Source organism: Amblyomma mixtum, chromosome 2 (assembly GCF_055824585.1).
Source record: "Amblyomma mixtum isolate Tamu chromosome 2, ASM5582458v1, whole genome shotgun sequence".
In the NCBI taxonomy this organism is placed as follows: Eukaryota; Metazoa; Arthropoda; class Arachnida; order Ixodida; family Ixodidae; genus Amblyomma; species Amblyomma mixtum.
In genome coordinates this window covers 134738167-134756586 of record NC_143013.1, presented here as the reverse complement: position 1 = coordinate 134756586, position 18420 = coordinate 134738167, and the positions used below count along the sequence as shown (strand labels likewise).

The 18420-nt window shown below is 46.6% G+C and overlaps 1 pseudogene; it reads right to left on the bottom strand.

Moving 5' to 3' along the window:
* Positions 1-10010: 10010 nt before the first annotated feature.
* Positions 10011-17944, bottom strand: LOC149360981 (E3 SUMO-protein ligase ZBED1-like; annotated as a pseudogene).
* Between the last annotated feature and the right edge of the window lie 476 nt (positions 17945-18420).

Sequence of the window (18420 nt, the reverse complement as noted above, 5' to 3'; positions counted from 1 at the left end):
CTGAAAAAACGGCTTCCACGAGATACTGTGGCAAGGCTCTCGATCTGGTTTTTCTCTTTGAATAAGCGCATTGATCATGACGTTCTGCGGAGCATTGCCCTTTCTCAATGAGCAAGTGTCGTAGAATTAGTGATTTCCAGACGACGTACTGCAGAGCCTTGGTCTTTTTCGATGAGCAAGTATCATAGTGTTCCTTTACTTATGGTTACGTTTTAATGAGGATTATCGAATAAACCGTTTACTGCAGAACTGCAAAACATACGCATTGTCGCACGCAGCTTAAAGCGGGAGCGACCAGATAAACACCAAGCTAGGGAGTAACTAACCATGAAGGTGATCAAACCTGTGATGCAGTGGAGGGTGCAGAGAATTTCTGGCTCCGGACAGGCCACCATTAGAAATTAAGCTGGAAACCTTTCACTCTAGAATTCCACCCATTGACACTAACATGGCAGTGCTGATCGCGGAACTAGTCGGTATTGTGTGGGGCGTGATACGCCTTATAGTGTGCTTGGGAACTCAGATAAAGCCACGTGCAGCGTTAAAACGCAGGCGCATACTAGGTTATCAAAGTTTACAAGACCTGCGAAAGGTCAGCTTGGGAACACAGACAGTCATATGCAGTGTTAAAGGGCGGACACTTACTAGGTTATCGTCGTTTATCAGACCAGCGATAGCTAGGTGGGGGATTGCTGATAATGGAGCAGCGGGCAACAGAGGAATTCGGCAGCATTAACAATAAGGTTAAAGTTATTTTAATAAATGTTTAAAAAACGTAGGCACATTTTGAAGGTTGTACAGGTCTACGCACCTTCATCGTCATGATGACGAAAATGTCCAAAATTTCTGTGAAGACGTATAATCCACGATGAGTAGAAGGAAAACGCAGTAGGCAGTCCTGATGGCCGACTTCAACGCCAAGGTAGGCAGGTAGTGGGGGACTACGGCATAGGTTCTGGGAATAGCGCGGCTGAACTAATACAAGAGTCCGCAGAACGAAAAGGCTACACATCATGAATATGCTGTCACGGAACCAAGGGTCGAGACACCGTTCACCAGCAGCGTTGTTAACATCGTACAATGGCGCACGCCCATACAGGGGGATCGGCCACAGAGTTTCTTACTATTACCTAGAGGGAAAGCTGACAACCCGTCTATGGGAGTTTGCATAGAGGCCCCTCGAGACGGCTTCAGCCACCATGGATGCTCAAGGCATCATGGGGCGGTGAGCTACCAATTGCAGAACTACAACTTTTGGCCACAAAATAATAAAAAAATAAAGCTGTTCGATAACTACGAATGTCCTAACATTCAATATCCTGCCCGTAAATTACAACGAACGAGCAGAAAAGCTTGTAAATGCAAAGTTCGCCCAAAATAAGAGATGGCTAGCTTTCCTATTGGCCAAGTAATGAACACTGCAAAAGCTAATATTTCGTAATTAACAGGTTCATTTTTAAAAGTAAATATGTTTTTAAAAAAATGTTGTTGCTTAGATACTTTAAGAAGTTTTTTAATGGCATTTCGGAAAAGTGAAACCTTTTATTGGCGCCGTGTGTGGTCGCGTTTTCACTACTATTGTTTTTGCACACTGCGTTCGCGCGAAAGTCGTCTGCGCACACACGAATAGCGTTTTTGGAATGAAACGTCTTAGTAATGACACTCCGTGTTCCTGAAAAACGACTGTCTCGCAACAAGTAGCTCACCGCCCCATGATGCTTTGAGCGTCCATGGTGGCTGAAGTCCAGCGCCGCCAGCTTTCCCTCTAGGTAATAGTAAAAAACTGTATGGGATCGGCCAAGTGGGGTGCATAGAAAGTTTTTGTGCTGAATTTTTTCCATGGAGAAAAAATAAAGCTAGGGAAGAGAAAAGTAAACAAAGCAAAAATACCAAAAAGAAACGGGAAAGGCATAACGCACGCAGGAGATGGACTCTGAGATTCGTAGTCCAGGAATTAAAAAAATAAGATAATAATATTAATGGTAATAATAAGAAAAACAAAGGTGATAATGACAATTAAAAAATGTTATCAAGGTAATCAATTAGATCCAGTAAATTTCGAATGGCGGAAAAAATACCTGCGGCTGTATCCAAATATGGTGGCTGCGAACGACAATATGATCGGGCTGCTCAAACTAAGGCCCAGCTGTTGCAGTGGTTTCTCTAAAAACCGTCGTCTCATCGTGGAGAAGCATCGACAAAACGTGCAGGAATGGTTACCAAGCAGCAGCGTTTCCAGAAAAGCTCTCAGGGCGCGTGAGCCAACCTGTCTTCTGTAAAAATTCCTTTATTTCGAGCTTGTGTGGGACAATCATTAGGTTGTCAAGGTGTACATCAGTGGTGAGTGCTACTACTGGAAAGCAATAAATCACAGCAGAGACACGTTATGTTCAGGATAGAGTAATACCAGGTACAAAAGAAGCGCTTCGCGTAGCTCAGACAGGATCGAGTGCGCTGAAATTTTGCATAAAGATTAACTGCGAGGCCTTTAATGCTGCCTTTCCTGTCCTGAATTTGCACTTGCTTTCAAAAGTTGCGAGAATGCTGGGACTGCAATACTTAACAGCCCCGGCCGGCTCGCTCTAATGCACTTTAGGCACCGTTACTTCAAATTCAGTATCACTTGCCCACGCTATTGCCATAGAATCTCATCTTCAGCGTCTTCTCTGGGAAGTAGAGTGTGAAGGTAGGCTTTCACCTTCTCTCACCACGCACTATCAACGACAATTTGTGTCAGATGCAAGCACATTATATGTCTCGTGACTAGACTTCACGTGATGCAGTGGGAAGTCGCATCATCGCACGCGAGGCGAAGATGCTGGCAGGGTAAGTTTCAACGCGTGGAATTGTGTTCTTCTTGTTATAATCGTAATGAAATGCCTGGCAACTTCTTTTCAAAGGCTTGAAAACCAGAATAATGAAACGGGAAAGAAAAAATGGAAGCTACCTATACAATACCAAACATCCTGAGGACGTCCTCAAATTGTCAGAATGTATTCATCCCCAACAGCTACGATCTTCTGAGTATCTTTTGAGTGCATCAATGGCTAAATGCCCTCATGAGGGTTCCCTCAATTAGTACTTTGCTGGACGTCTCGAAGATGAAAATTCCCCAAATGTCCAACAATCGTCCTATCGCAGGACAGAAGTGTGCCATTCAGTTGAGATCAAAGCAGCTTTATCTCTCGCACTCTGTTCTAATTAAAAACTGCAGGTTTATAAAACGATCTGTACAATAGTGATGTAATGAAGAAACCATTGTGAGCCCAAAAATTAAGTCTTGAGGAGATTTTAAGATGTTTTTGCTTTGACATTTGGTTTTATGTATTGCATGTGCTTCTGATCGTGTTAGACTTTCAGATTTTTCCATTGAGGCAGCAGAATTAAACTTCAGAGAGAACTATAGCTCTCTGCTGCCCTCGGCATAGTAAACCCATGGTAAACCCTTGTGTCTCTTCCGTTTGCTTATTCTCGTTTGCTTCTCACACATTAGCTTTGAATATGGCACAACTATGAAAAAAAAATCCCGATACAAATATTGAAGTAGTGCTGCCCAGCAAGCAACGTACCTTACTATGTGCACCCCAAAAGGATGGAATGTCCCAGTCCCAGTGCAACCTTTATCAAATGTTTCAAGACCGTAGAGGCAGGCCATAGAAATACAAGCAAAAAGGCAGTGCTCCCTCTAAGGGTATAAAAACGTTTTTTCGGGAGTGTTAAGCAGCATTAAAAACGAATCATACCATTTTGGTCCCGGAAAAGCACGTACAACGTTTCGGGACCAATGATTTCCAACAAGAAATAAAAACCGACTGCTCGCTCTCTTTTTCTCTCCCTCGCGCCATAACCTGCGGGGAGGGAAGGTTTTGCTCTTGCACTCGTCATTTTGAGCAATGAAACAACAGTTTCGTCCAAACAGCCGAAGCGGTTCACCTCACATCTCTCTGGACGCATGTGTTACTCACGCGTGGGCCACCAGCTCCCTGCTGCAGGCAGGCAACGGCGGTCTGTCTTTTCATCACGCCGCCAGAAGCAGTGGTCACCAGCGTACCTGTCTTCTAGCGGTTCCCCTGCTGCCACCAAGCTTCAAAAAGGTGCGGCGGTCCCTGAAGACTTCTCTAACTATCAGCAGTCGTCGCTGCTCCGCTCTCTAGCAGAAGTGCAGCAATGGCCTCCCGCTGCTTGCCCGACTTCCTCGCTGGATGGAAGCCATCTTGCGCACCCTTATTCGCGCAGCCCGAAGCCATTCGCGCGCAAGGCCCAGCACGTGGCAGCTCTTGCTCTCATCACTGGGCTGTCATGGACTATGTAGCTACGGATTCCCAGCAGCTTCCCCGCACACCTCGGCGTGCCCACGCCATTCTTCTGGAACTGATGGAGCGGCACACCTCAATACTATGCGCAGCTTCACGACCTTACTCCGTGACTGTTCCAGGCGGCGGAGTTCGTGGCAATGGGCGACTCCTAGCATGCTGACTGCATTCCTCAGCGCCTCCGACGACTGCAGCATGTTGGTGGCAGTGTGGTCGTCCACTGCGGTCATAGGTGGGAGGGACCTTCGATGATCCACCACCCTCTTGCTGAGAGTGCCCATGGATTAGCCTGCTCCGTCTACTTCGCTTCGCCTACGCACAGCCATCCTGTCCCAGCAGTATAGTTTGTGAAGTGTTCAGGTCACTAGTGACTCCCCCTACCGGATTGTTTGTGCTGTGATCTCGTCTCCGATGCCGGACTGTGCCGCATGCACGGTCTGCTGCACCATGGGTGTGGCGCGCCATTGCTCCTACCTCAAGACGACCCCGCCTTCCGCCTGGCTCCAAGCAGTCTTATCCGCACGCTTAGAAAACTCATACGCGTTATGTGGTAACGCGTATGTTTGAGCGTTCGCTGTGCAGTCAGCAAGACGGAAGGCTGCGTTGAACTCATGGTTGCAGCTGTTCCAGCCTTCTATTCCATCCCTCGGTTCCCGTTTGCAGCGTCGTCAAGGTAGGTTGGTTTAGGCCCATTTTTAGTGCGCTAGCGCTTATAGCACTTGGCCATTCCCTGCAGTTCAGCATTGTGTGTTTGTCTGAAGCTGGTTTTGTGGCAGGCTGCAAACCTTCAACCTTCCCACCGGGTCAGGCGGCACTCCATTTAACCATGAGAGGCTGCTCGGGAAAAGAAACTTGGGTCGCAACCCAAGTCCCACTACTTGCAACACCTACCATAGCACCTGCCTTGTGCCACTGCTCACCTGCCCACCGGGTGGCTTATTTGCCAAGGTGTAGCCGGTGGTAACCAGGCGAGAACCTGGTGCGCTAATTAGGCAGCATCGCCCCTAAGACACCGCCCCTTATAATTGAGGTCATGCTAGCGCACATTTACTCATTTGCCCTAATTACCCAAATCGACTCACATTTTAAAATTTTTGCCTATCAGAACTAAACTGACATTTTTTTTCTGTTTTGATAACGCGTCTGTGAAGCTTGCTCGGAGGCTCATGTGAATCTCTAAGCGAGAGGGGGTTTTAACTTGTAGAAAATCCGTTACCTGAAACCGTGTATCTGTAGCGTATGCCCATCTCGTCCTTTCTTTTGGTCACCCAACTTGCTCATTACATTCGTTTGCTTTTGCGCGTGCATATATGCTTTTGTAGCCCTAAGAGTATTTGCTCAAGGTGCATCAACTTTCAATCTGCATCACGGAGGTAGAAGCATTTAGGAGGCGAAAGTCGCCTCTCTCCCGAGACCGCAGAGTCACAGGCGTGGACAGCTTCCTTCGACCCCCGCCGGATGCTGCCCTCGCAGGTTCCCGAGTCGCGTGCATTTCCGTGCTTCTGCGGGAGAGCATTAGCGCAGGCAACATTTTTTTCAAAATAATGTCACGCTGCCCTGACTTATCGTGTGATAGACCGTGGCTTCATAGTACGGGAGGCAATCTACGCTCGAATTCCAACCGCTAATGGGCCTGCGGCTCGGCGCTTTTCCGCCTATTGGTTGGCAGTGCCGAGCGCGATTGCTGCCCTTTCCATCCGACGGTCGTGAAGGAAATTTACTGGGTACACATGGAGCAGGCGAAGGATTTTAGCTTTGTGTGCTTACCTTCAGGGACTTAGGGACCACGAGAGAGAGGCATTCAACAAAGCTTGGTGAAGAAGTAAAAGATGAAGAGGTGAATATATGCTCCTGGCGACAGCATCGGTCATTATTAAGTCAACACGTACATCATAGCCTGTTCGTTCGCGTGTTCTCTTCAGCCGGAACAAATTAATCAAATAAAATTCAATGCGAGGTTGTTCTCTGAACTCATTGTAAGCTGCAAGTAATCCATCATTACACTTTATAAATTCTTATGGTTTTGTGCTATAGCTTGATTTGCTGCTTTTAATTCAGTGAGCGTGAATTTGTTGAATAAGATAAGACAAATGAACAACACTATACGAAGGCATCGTTCATGATGAAAATTTCTGGGCGCGAAGAAACAAAGGACAGAGAAGAAACCACAGGACAAGGCGCTTGTCCTGTGGTTTCTTCGCTGTCCTTTGTTTGTTCGCGCCCAGAAATTTTCATCATGAACAACCTACAACTAGCCCAGCTTTCCATTCTGTTGAATGAAGGCATCGCATTTATTCACATTCCCTCCGAGGGGGACGCACCACACGAAATGTTTGTGGAAAGCATTACACTATATACAAATCTATTTACATATATGCACTGAGGGCGTCAGGTAACACTGTGACAATTGTTTTTATCAAAGTTCGTCTCCAGCGCTACTTTCCATATGTATTTCACTAATAGTTAGCACTGCAGTCTCCGTGTCTATGCTGCACTTTGATGGTCTGCAGACGCCTGTCTTTTGGAGCTTCTTGAAGTCGCTGTGTGGCACAACTCGCATAAATGCTTGATGTTCGCACTGTCTCAATCGTTACAAAATCTTGACATTTTCTTATTTTATTGTTTTGTCAGTGTCCCGTGTTTCTCCAATGTAACGTTGCCTCATACGCATTGCGAAGTAGTAGTGCATAATCTTCGCGATAGTGTCATTTTTATGTCCATGGCAAGGGAACATTACATGAAAGGTGTCCAGAACATGGTCGATTGTGCACCAAAACACATCGCAGTCGTCCATACTCTTAAGAAAAAAGTCTTCTGCGCAGCGAAGCAGTTTAAACTGTGGTGTTCGAGTGCAGGAGTTCACCCCTCATTTGCAGAGCGTCAAAGAGGCTTCTTTCATCGTTGGCACTGCAAAAGAGACGCGCTACATTTTGAGCAGGGAAACACTTCTCTTAAATTCCTACTCAGGAACCCTGTCATATAATATAAAACTGCGTTCACGACTTCCGCATCGTTGTTGTCCCTGCGCAGCACCTCATCGCTCTCCCATTCTTCGTTTTCAATGATGCCGTCCCACTTCTCTTTCAGTTCATCAAGCGGTGTTCATTCCGAATCGCCCGTAAAAATTTTTCTTAAAGCAGAAAAATGCAGTACCGGTCCTTCTTCTCGGGCTTCGCAGTTGCCGAACTTGGGTGGTTTCAGCAAGCTATAGGCTTAGCATCCGGTACAGCTGCAAAAATGTAGGCATATCAAGATGGTCATTCTCGCCTGCAGCTTGACGACTTTGCCTGAAGAATCGTTCGAGTGGATCTTGATTGAACTTCGCAGTGAGGACGTATCTCAACCTGCATTCACTGAGCAAATATTGTGTGAGGTGTAATGTTGATAACGTCGTAACTCGCAGGCCTTCAGCAGTTGACTGGGTGAGGAATATATGTTTTGTTATCAGTCCACTTTGGCGGTCACTTTCCCATGCCTTCCGCCACTGCAGGCTTTCCGTAATCATAGAGAGGTCGCGACTTCCACTGCGCACTCCTTCACCTGTATTCCGCCTGTCCATGGCAACGAACAAGTCGTTCAATCTCTCTGTGAAGGCGATGGTCCTAGCAGCTTTAACAGCATTCAGAACTTTCATTTCGCTGTAAAATCTGGTTGCCAACGCCATAGATCGGCTGAAGACTTGCGTTGCAAGTTTTACACGCATCAAATCTATGTGTGGTGGGTAGATATGATGGTTTGTTATCTTAGGGCGCACCTTCAGACCACCAGCGTTGTTGTTGTCTTCCTTGTATACGGCCGTATAAGAGCTCCAGTGCACCCACTCTCCACTGACATTCAAGAGTCGCTGCTTCGGCAGCCTGTTTCTGATGCACATTAAAAGGTGTGGTACGTTATAAAACACGTAGATTTTCCTCTACTCATTTAATGGATGCTGAAAGAACTGTTTGAGAGCCTGTAGTTTTCCGTCTAGACCAAATTGGGTCCTCATTTTCCTACAGGTGCTCGCTCCGTCGCATACAATGCCATCGACAATGGCGCGAGCCTCTTCCAGCATTATAATGGCTTGGATAACCAACTGGGTCAGAACTGTGCCTTTTGTGGCTCATTTCGAGGCAAACGCGCCCACTGGCTGCGCATAGCTTTCCCCCTAACGGACAAAACATGAAAACAAGTCCATGATTCACCAGCGCAGAGCTCTCTCCATAACCTTCTCCGTGGTCAACGAGGCCAGTGTACGTCATCTTTGCGGAATTTGCGCATTTTCTTTCTCTCACCTGTATTTCGTCCAAGAGGACCATTCCATGTCTCTGAAATTGTAATTTTTCTGCCATTTCTTTTTTTGTCGAGTGCCTCAAAAAAGTTTGAATCGAATCCACGCTTCATTCTTACCATGACAATATGTTTTCTTATGGTTATAACGCAGGGCAAAGGCAATATATTGTTCTCCTGAAGGAACCTGTAGCCCAATGGTGTGCGGATATGCAGAAGGCACAGTAGGAGCCAGTTGTCACTATAGCGCCTACCGTGTTTTGACGCAGACTCTGCAGCTGCTACACGCTCCGTCAGGAGCAAGCGATGGGTTTCAGGAAGGTTCGCCTTCTGTGCCAGGTCTCCAATTTCATTTTCAGTTAGTGTTTTGACGTGCTCTTTGCACTTAAGTAGTTCAGTCTCTAGTGCTTTGCTTGCACAGCCTAATTTCTCTATTCAAAGCACTAAGCAGAAGTCTTACGCGTGACTGATTCCCTTGTTTTTCTTTTCGCGCCTTGTGGAGGCGTAGCATGTTTGATAACGCCTGGCAGGATGAACACTGTGCTTCTGCATCACTGAGGAGAAGGGGGCACCTATTGTGCCTGCAGAATTCAGTCTTGTCTACAGAGGCGCATTCTAGTAGTATTCCAGGAAAATATTGCTTTGCAGGGCCACCTCAACGTACCCATTTTGGTTAAATGTTTCCACCATACTTGCGACATCTAGTGCGCCCGCGCCACCAGCATTCTCAATTCTGACATCAACTGGGACAGTCATGCTGCTCACTTCGCGCTTAAGGACACAGTGGCTCTCCTTCACGCCTGCTGGGCACTCAACCAGTTCAAGACTTTTGTTCATGAAAACCGGTGTTGTTGGAATCTTCTTCAGTTGGACAAAACAAAGACTTTCAATGCCTTCTATGCTGATATCGTGGCGATACCAACCTAGGCCGGGCAATGTAATTTGCGTATTTTTCAGAAGTTTGCTCACCGACCATGTCGCCGTTGATGAGCTGCATATTTGTGCTTCTGCCTCAAATTGTAGGATCATTGAGATGGAACTAAAGCGTTGCAAGCTTGACTTGGGACTACGGTACTTTGAACGTTTGGTTGACTTGTTTGACTGACACTCGCATTTGCAGAGATTCAGAATTTGCATGCCTAGACAAAGGAATTGCCGCAGGCTCAGAAAAACCATGCACGGAAGATGGTACCTGATGCTCTGTCTCTGAATCGTTGAAGTGGAAAGCATTGGCAATATTCCCGGATGTCCCGGACTGATCATCCGACACTTCCTTTTTCGCCCACTTCTTTCTTTCCCCGGGACTCTCAGCGTCTTGTCGGATTTTCGGTGGCTTCCTTTTGTTTCTTGCAGATGACAGGTAGGGAGGACATCCAGGAAAAATGCGAGGAACCGCTTCAGGATGTAGTACCGGTTCCTTTGCTTGGTCTATAGGATTGCTACATCTCCAAGCTCTGCGTAATACTTGCTGCGCTTGATCATATCACTTGTGAAAAGCTTCTCGCAGACGTAGTCGGTGGGCTTCAGCTCCCGGTCCTTTCTTGGAATCGCCCTAGTCCATGCCTTCAATTGCTGCTGGTCACTGGAAGCCTTGAAGGAGATGACGCTTTCTTTGCATGACTTGTATCCGCTATTGCAAATCGGAAAAAAGCACTTACGTCCCATGGTATGCTATAGCGAGGCAGTAAGACATACCGGGTCCACGGAGATAGACCAGGACTCGAGCGCGAGCACTCTACCACGCCGGTCACACAGCTTTTGGAGACTAGAGCACACTACCCTACCCGCCGTTTCGAGGGTGCTACGTGTTACAGAGTATTCCTTATTTATTTATTTTTTCTTGGTTTCTTGTCTTTCGGCAGTTTGTGTCCGAAGCTGCTAAAAGATTTGGCGAAGCTCCTCTGCAGGGAGTGGAGAGCGTTTCCCAGCCGTCACTATGCACACGCAGGGCCGTCTCACCTCGCAATTCTCAAGACAGTCTGAGCGAGGCAGCAACGCTTTGTGTTAGCCCATTTTGACAAGAACACCGAAATAGAAGAGCCTGACGTCTCAGCCATGACTAGTTATAATGGACCACTCCCTGACAAGATGAAAGAAGCTGCTCGGTGACACGAAGCCGTATCGATACGTGCAGTGTCCAATTAGTGGCGACAGCACTGTGATTAGTGATGCAAAACAATCGGAAAATTTAATATCGATAGCATCAAGTTTTTTTAAGTTATCTATAGCGTAAAAAACTATCGATAGTGCAGCTATCCATAGTGCAAAAAAGCTATCCACAGTGCTACTGTCGATAGACTATCAACAGACTATCAATAGTACTATCGATAGTATAAAAAACCACCGATAGTGCTACTGTCGATAGACTAGCGACAGTACTACCAGTAGTACTATCGATAGTGAGACATTGATTGGGAGACTGTCGAAATTGTGACTATCGATAGTAAAATTGTCGATAGTAAGACTCGACAGTGACACTATCGATATTTTGCATTCGTTGCCCATCGATATTGCCAAAACATTTGCGATACCTTGTTGGTTTCACGGTTTTATGAGGCTTAATGCCCGAGAGAGACTCAGGCTATGAGGGGTGCGCTGTGCAGTTATCCGAAAAATTTCGACCAGCTGTGGTTCTTTAACGTGCACTGGCGTTGCACAGTACACAGGCCTCTAGCCTTTCGCCTCCATCGAAATAGAGCCAGCGTGGCCGGAAACGAACCCGTGTCTTTCTAGTCAGCAGCCAAGTACCATAACCCCTGTACTACCGCAGCACACCTGCGACAATTTACTGTCAGCAATGCTCAGTTCACGCATTTAATAAACTTATTGTGGACGGATAAAGTATTTAATTCTGCAGAAAGTCTTGGAGTAAGTTCATCATTACATTTATACTCAAAAGTAAACCACTACACGATACCAAGAAATTCATGGTGATTTTTTATTTCTAAACCATAAAATGCAGTTATATTTGTGCTGTGCAATTTCGCAAACTTATAGCGGCTTCCTGTCCGCTACAACTGAAGAGCTAGGTCAACTTAATTATCATGTGTCAGCCAAGCATTCTGGTGAAGGAACACAAGCACGTCAATTTTCTTGCCCTTCAGCCTGCTTATATCTGAAATGGTCCATGAGAATACGCGCTCTGCTCGTACCGACGTTGCTGGAACGCACAAGTACTTTATAGCCACTTCAGAGAGCGGTGCTGTTGACCATTGCCATGACTTCCAGAATTCAAGTGGGTTGGTCTTCCTTTCCTATGGCTCTAACTCAAGGTACTGGCGAACCATTAACTCTGCATTAGAGGTTGTGGTTGAGGGCTCCTGCTGCCTGCTCTCAAGGAACCGCAAAATTCGGCTTCGTGCCGAGATTTCGGCCACCTGCTGTCTAGATGGTTCAACTGAAGGACAAGCTGGGATTTCTGACAACTGGCGACTTAGTTTAAGTGTGTTTGCTTTAAGTGAAAAAGCTCTCTCCTTTAGTCGCGGGATCACCAGTGTTGCAAGAGATGTCAACTGTCTTTCTTCATATGTGTCCACTCTTTTATGCAAGGAGGAGACGCATTCGCGAAACACTTCTTTTCCAACTTCTGTTTTCAGAAGGGACCTATGCGCTCATCCAGCTCTCGTTCGATACTGCAGACCACAGGAACGATCAAAGAAATGGTAGTGTACTCATCTCCAGAGAGCAATTTCGTGGCCTCCTCAAACGGTTCCAATATTTCCATGACATCCTTAATGAGCATTATATCTTGTGCTACTAAGGGGCTTGGTGCCCGGGGCAACTTCGAAAGCATTACAGTTAGAGCCTCTTCGACCTCCAAGTTCCTTATTAAGCTTGTAAAAGACGCTGTTCCGCCCTGCCGGTGTCTCCTGTTTGAGCTTTAACGGCGGAACCTTACCAGCACGCTCTTGCTCTTCTCGCAGCTTGGCAGTAGCAGTGCAGCTGGACCTTACGTAGCGCACCATGTCGTTGCACTTTTGTAGCACGGCTGCTGATTCTTAAGTAACACATGTTGCTGGGCTAGTTGGTGCATTTTTCTTCGTACAAAAGCTAGCGCAAAACACGACACACACAAGAAAGGTAGACAGGTGTGCCTATATATTACGTGTTTCTTTCCAATAAAGGATCAGTTGTCAGTAGCGCGTTGTCCTGTCTACCTTTCTTGTGTGTGTCGTGTTTTGCGCTAGCTTTTGTACTGCTGATTCTTCACTGCTTTTTAGCAAATCCTGGACAATGAGGTTCAGCGTATGAGCAAAGCATGGGAAGTGCTTGATACCTAACAGACGAGCTGCAAGAATAATCCTTTTATCGTTGTCTGTGACGAGAGCAATGATTGCTTTGCGAATAATTTTTTTTTCTTTCTTTCTTTGCTGCCATTACCTGTGTCTGGGCTAGTTGCTGGGCTAGTTGGTGCATTTTTCTTCGTACAAAAGCTAGCGCAAAACACGACACACACAAGAAAGGTAGACGGTGTGCCTATATATTACGTGTTTCTTTCCAATAAAGGATCAGTTGTCAGTAGCGCGTTGTCCTGTCTACCTTTCTTGTGTGTGTCGTGTTTTGCGCTAGCTTTTGTACTGCTGATTCTTCACTGCTTTTTAGCAAATCCTGGACAATGAGGTTCAGCGTATGAGCAAAGCATGGGAAGTGCTTGATACCTAACAGACGAGCTGCAAGAATAATCCTTTTATCGTTGTCTGTGACGAGAGCAATGATTGCTTTGCGAATAATTTTTTTTTCTCTTTCTTTGCTGCCATTACCTGTGTCTATCCAATGTGAATATTGTGTCAATATTGTATAATGTTCTTTCGTTTTCTCTTGTACCTGCTCATTATAGTATACTTGTTATCACGCTTTGCAACTGCCTTTTGTATTAAAAGCCTTGCTGTCAAGCTGCTGCCAAGCGAAAGGGGGCTGCGGCTTAGTCAAGCTGTCTCTCAGCTTTTTCTGCGCCTCCGCTGTCTATATGCGCTGTATGCGCGCCACGCTTGGGAGATCTTAGTGAAGCAGCGCAACGGCACAAGGCCAAGGGAAGAAGAGGACAAACACAGCGCTGATTTTGCTGTATTTTCCAAGCATAGCTTCCAGCAAAAAGCCGGTGATGCGGTCCGCTCACTCTTCAAAGAATGCAGGAGATCTTGCCTGGCAAAAGCCAAATTAAAGGCAAAACAGTTAAATTTAGAGGCGCTTTTAACCTCTATTGACAAATGTAAAAGATGGAGCCTCGACATGTTTTTTAGCGCGAAAACGCACAAAGTAGACGTGCCTTTACAGGTGATCGTTTCTGAGAAGGACACGTGGCAGAAGAGCCTGGGCAAGTTTTTACAAAGTAACCTAGCTCACCTAACTATTGACGACCCCTATCAGGTAAAGAAGTCGGACGAAGTGATTGAATTTTTAAAAAATAACCAGACCAAGTCATTACGCGCATTTTCCATTGACGTAAAAGACCTGTATTATTCCATCCCTCAATAAAGGAGTAATTACTCATTGACGTCCACCCGAGCGCAGCCATACGGCCACAAAGGAAAGCTATACAGCTTTCACAGAAACTTCGTAGTTAAAGAAAAATTCGTCCTGGTCCGGGGTTCGAACCCGGGACCACCGCCACACCGGAGCAGTCGCTCTACCCTCATGACAAGCTGTTAAAGTGCGTTAGTGAAGCAATTGACGACTACGGAGTGGTAGCATTTCAGAATGCCTGTGGCATTTCTGCAGAAAGCTTTTTAGACCTGCTGCAAGTGTACCTTCAGTCAACCTATGCAGAATGGGAAGGCAATGTTTTTATTCAAAAGAATGGGATCTGCATAGGATCTTGTATCGCTCCTTTGCTTAGTGACATCTTTCTAGCTAAGCTTGACAGGGCACTCGAACAATCGCTGATGAACTCTACAGTTTCCAGAATGTTCAGATATGTAGATGATTACCTTATTTTGCTAGATTGTGACCCGGCTAGGTTCACTTCGGAAGTGAATGGCCTGTGCGCGATGTTCTCGGAAGTGCTTTCTCCGCTGGAAATTACACATGAAGTGGCTGTGAACGATCGCATTAAGTTCCTTGATTTGACCTTATATTTCAATGATTTCCATGTATGCTGGGCTTTTGAACCTAGAAGCAAAAAGCCCTTACTTCCCTATAGCTCAGCCCATTCGAAGCTCGTGAAAAGAGGCATTGTGGCGTCATGCTTTCAAAATGCCATGAAAAAATCCTGTCCACACAAGATAAAACATAGTTTCTTCAATCAGGTTGAAAGACTAACCGATGCAAAATACCCCCTTCATATTCTGGCGTCAGTAGCAGAAGGGATTTTGAAAAAGCTAAAGGGGGGCAACGCTGCCCCTCTTTCTAAAGAGAGAAATCTGGCAATTATACCCTATGTCCATGTCGTGTCCCACAATCTGAAGAGAATAGGTAAAAAGGCTGGAGTTGATGTTGTTTTTTCAGCGCCTGTGAGACTCAGTGGCTTGTGTGCGAGGGTGAATGGCCAGGATAAAAGATCAGAATCTGGTCATGACTGCAAGAAAAACCACAGGACGAAGTACGTGCCATGCCAAGATAACGTGGTGTATTCAGTCCCGTTGACGTGTGGTGCTTCATACATCGGCCAAACGGGCCGTTGTCTAAATGAAAGATTTAGAGAGCATGGAAACAACGTTAAGAATGCGGCCCGCCACATAGGTATTCACTGTCGTGATTGTTCCTGTTTTCCGAAATTCAAAAACAGCCATGTAGTTACCAAACACAGAGATAAACTTACTAGAGAGATAATCGAGGCATCTGAAATCATGAGGCTGGGTGAGAATTGTATCAGCACCCCTTCCGTAGCCATTTCGTTGAAAGAGCACAACTATCTGATGTCATATGACCGATGTACACGCGATACAGCTGCATGCGCATAGTGACTGGGATGAAACCTTCCGCTCCTCTCTCTTTCTTTTGTTGTTTTTTTCGAAGGTGCTGAAGTATATATATGCTGATTGCATCCGAAATCAGGGTGTCGAACCGGCATTTTTTCGGGTTCGGTTCGGGTTCACGCCTTTCGGGTTCAGTTCCGGGTTCGGCTCCAGAAGGCCATTCCGTTCCGGTTCGAACCGGTTCGGACCGTCTCGAACCGGTTCAAACGGGTTCAGGGCAAAAAAAATTTGAACGCAGATGGGTTTCAGCAAACCCTGCTATGCTTTTTTTTTCTTGCACATCGGTATACAAAATAAAAAAATACAAATATTTGTTACGAGAACTTAAAACTGGGCTAGTTGGTAAGGGTTCATGCTTAACCAGCGCAGTAAACAGGACAAAAGGAAGACTGGAGATGACACAGACGCTGACTAACAACTGGTTATTACATTCTCGGAAAAGTATATGAAGGCGCAGGCCAGAGTGAACATTCCAAAAAACAGAAGAACGAAGATTAAAACTAAAAAACCATACTGCGCAGGCACATCACAGTCGAGTCATGACATCCTTTTCAATGAAATTCGGAGAGTATATTCTATAGTAGACGGCACTCCGCTATCTCCTGTACTTCACAGTTGCCACGAAAGCCTGACTCCTTATCGACGAAATTGGTGGATGGTGAAGCAACACCCTCATCTGCTTCTTTCCTGGCCACTCTGGCCACACCACTCGGTTACAGTGAACGAGGTGGCGCGGTGAACTCCCCCGAAGTTGTGGAGGTCGTTCTTCCGCTAAGCACGAAGATGAAGTAGCGCCTCTCAACCTTCCCGACACCACCCCGGAAAGAGCATGTCAACCCAGAAATGGAATTAAAAGGCGGCACTGGCGTGCGCAGCGATGACCGGAAAGTCCGGTGTCCGGTAACACTGTAAACGGTAAAGTAAACACTGTAACGATATGCTATAACTCTCGATTGAAATAGTAAGTAACCGCCGGCCAAACCCACGTCGATGGCCTGCGAGAGCAATCATTGCCTACGCGTTCGCCGGCTGGGCAAAGCATGCCGAATGGAAGAAGCGCGGTGCGTGTGAGAAAGGGGCATCGTCGAAAGCGAAGCTGCTGACCATGGTCGCGGATCAACTAACAGCAACGATTTCAGAATTCTGAAATCCTTGCTGGCCATGCCGGTCACGTGGCATGCATAGCCTGCCCAGTCGTCTCCATCTTTTGCGCCGCTACAATGTGCAGGCACTGTCATACAGCGGACAGTGCAACGGATGCATTCTGCGCCACAAGCGCCGCGCTACTTCATCGCTGCATCAGCCCAGGAACGATAGAAGAAGCTGGAAAACACACGTGACCAGGCGCATGCAGATTTGTAGCAACGCTTCGTGGACCCATAGCCGACCGGATGTTTCCTCGGATAACTACGTTCCTGCGGACCACAAGATCGCAGAAGCTCCTGTTCTGACGGAGACGTTTAAGACCAAGTGCGAGCTCTCCCTACTGCCAGGAATCTCACTTATGTGGCCCACCTGCCATCAGTTGCCATGCACACTTCATCCATGATTAGTGATACCCCGTCCCTAAATTTGATAGTTGGCAGCAAGGTCTCGACGAGGATTAAATGACCGCCCTAGATAGCCTGGAAAGAGCCGCGACAGGCTCCGCTTTGCACAAGTAGGCACGCATAACGCAGTTTTATAAGAAATAAACCACACTTTTAGCGGATCTAGTATTTTTGGTTTGTAAGAAGAATCCACTTGCTACGAACATCAGATATAACGAACTGAACCCGCGTGACCGTCAGGTTCATTATAAGTGGGCTCGACTGTAGATTCAATCGACCACAAAACCCTTTTTCACGCTTCAGACATAGGCCTTACATGTTAGGACGTATATACCGTCTTTTGCAAAAGTTCACAGCCCATCGCACCGTTTATTTCAATGGCGCGGTGGGCTGTAAACTTTTGCAACAGACGGTGCCTTCGCGCCAAAGGGACGTTTGTGGATGGACCGCCGCGTTAAACCGCCGCGTTAAACCAGGTCACTGATGCTGCGCAAGTTCAACCTCCTGACTGGTTCCCTTTTCTTGACGTGTGCACCGTCTGGAATTTTCATGTGCGGGCGCGGAAAGGGAGATATGCTGGCATGAGGCCTTATGCCGAGAGCGCTGAATTAGACGCGGTCAAGTAAGGCGTAAGGAGGGTCAGAGAGGTTCCAAATATTCCATGCAACAACCATTGGTACACCATTGGCGCCGCTATTGGTACGAATTTACTGCGTTAGCCTACTTTCCCAAAAATAACCGCGCTATGTGTGTGTGTGGGGTGGTGGTGGTGGGGGGGGGTGGAGGGGTTGCGTGAGTGCAGCCCCCATCCCTATTGCACACTCCGGTGGACGCACATCAGGGCATTCACTGGTAAAAATGCACCTTCAAAAACTTTCACCCATCTCCTCACCCCCATCACCCACCAGTACCCGATACAGCCGAGGCAGATTGTTGTGAAGGCTCAACGTATTCAGTCGCCCAAGCGTTCTAAGAAAAAAAAAAAAACACTAACAATCATAAGCCTGTCGTGTCAGGCACTAAGGACGGGAAAAAATGACTGTAGAAGTAGATTTAAGTCGCCAGACAGTGAATTCAAGATCGAGCAGTGCGAGAACAACGGATGGAGCCGCGTGCTGGCGACTGGCAGCAATTTTTCCTTAGAAGCAGAACGATTTCAGCAAATCGGCATAACGAAATCACTTCATCGTAGTTACATTTCATCGCAGTAGCATCTTTCTGGGCGTAATCACTATCGCATGCCAGCGAGCGCATGTATTTCCGCATTGCCCTTTTGTGTAATCGGTATTTAATTTTTTTCTTATTAGTACATCTCCACCATTGCCAAGAACCCGTCTTTCGTTGCATATTTCGGTTGCGCACAAACAAGAATAT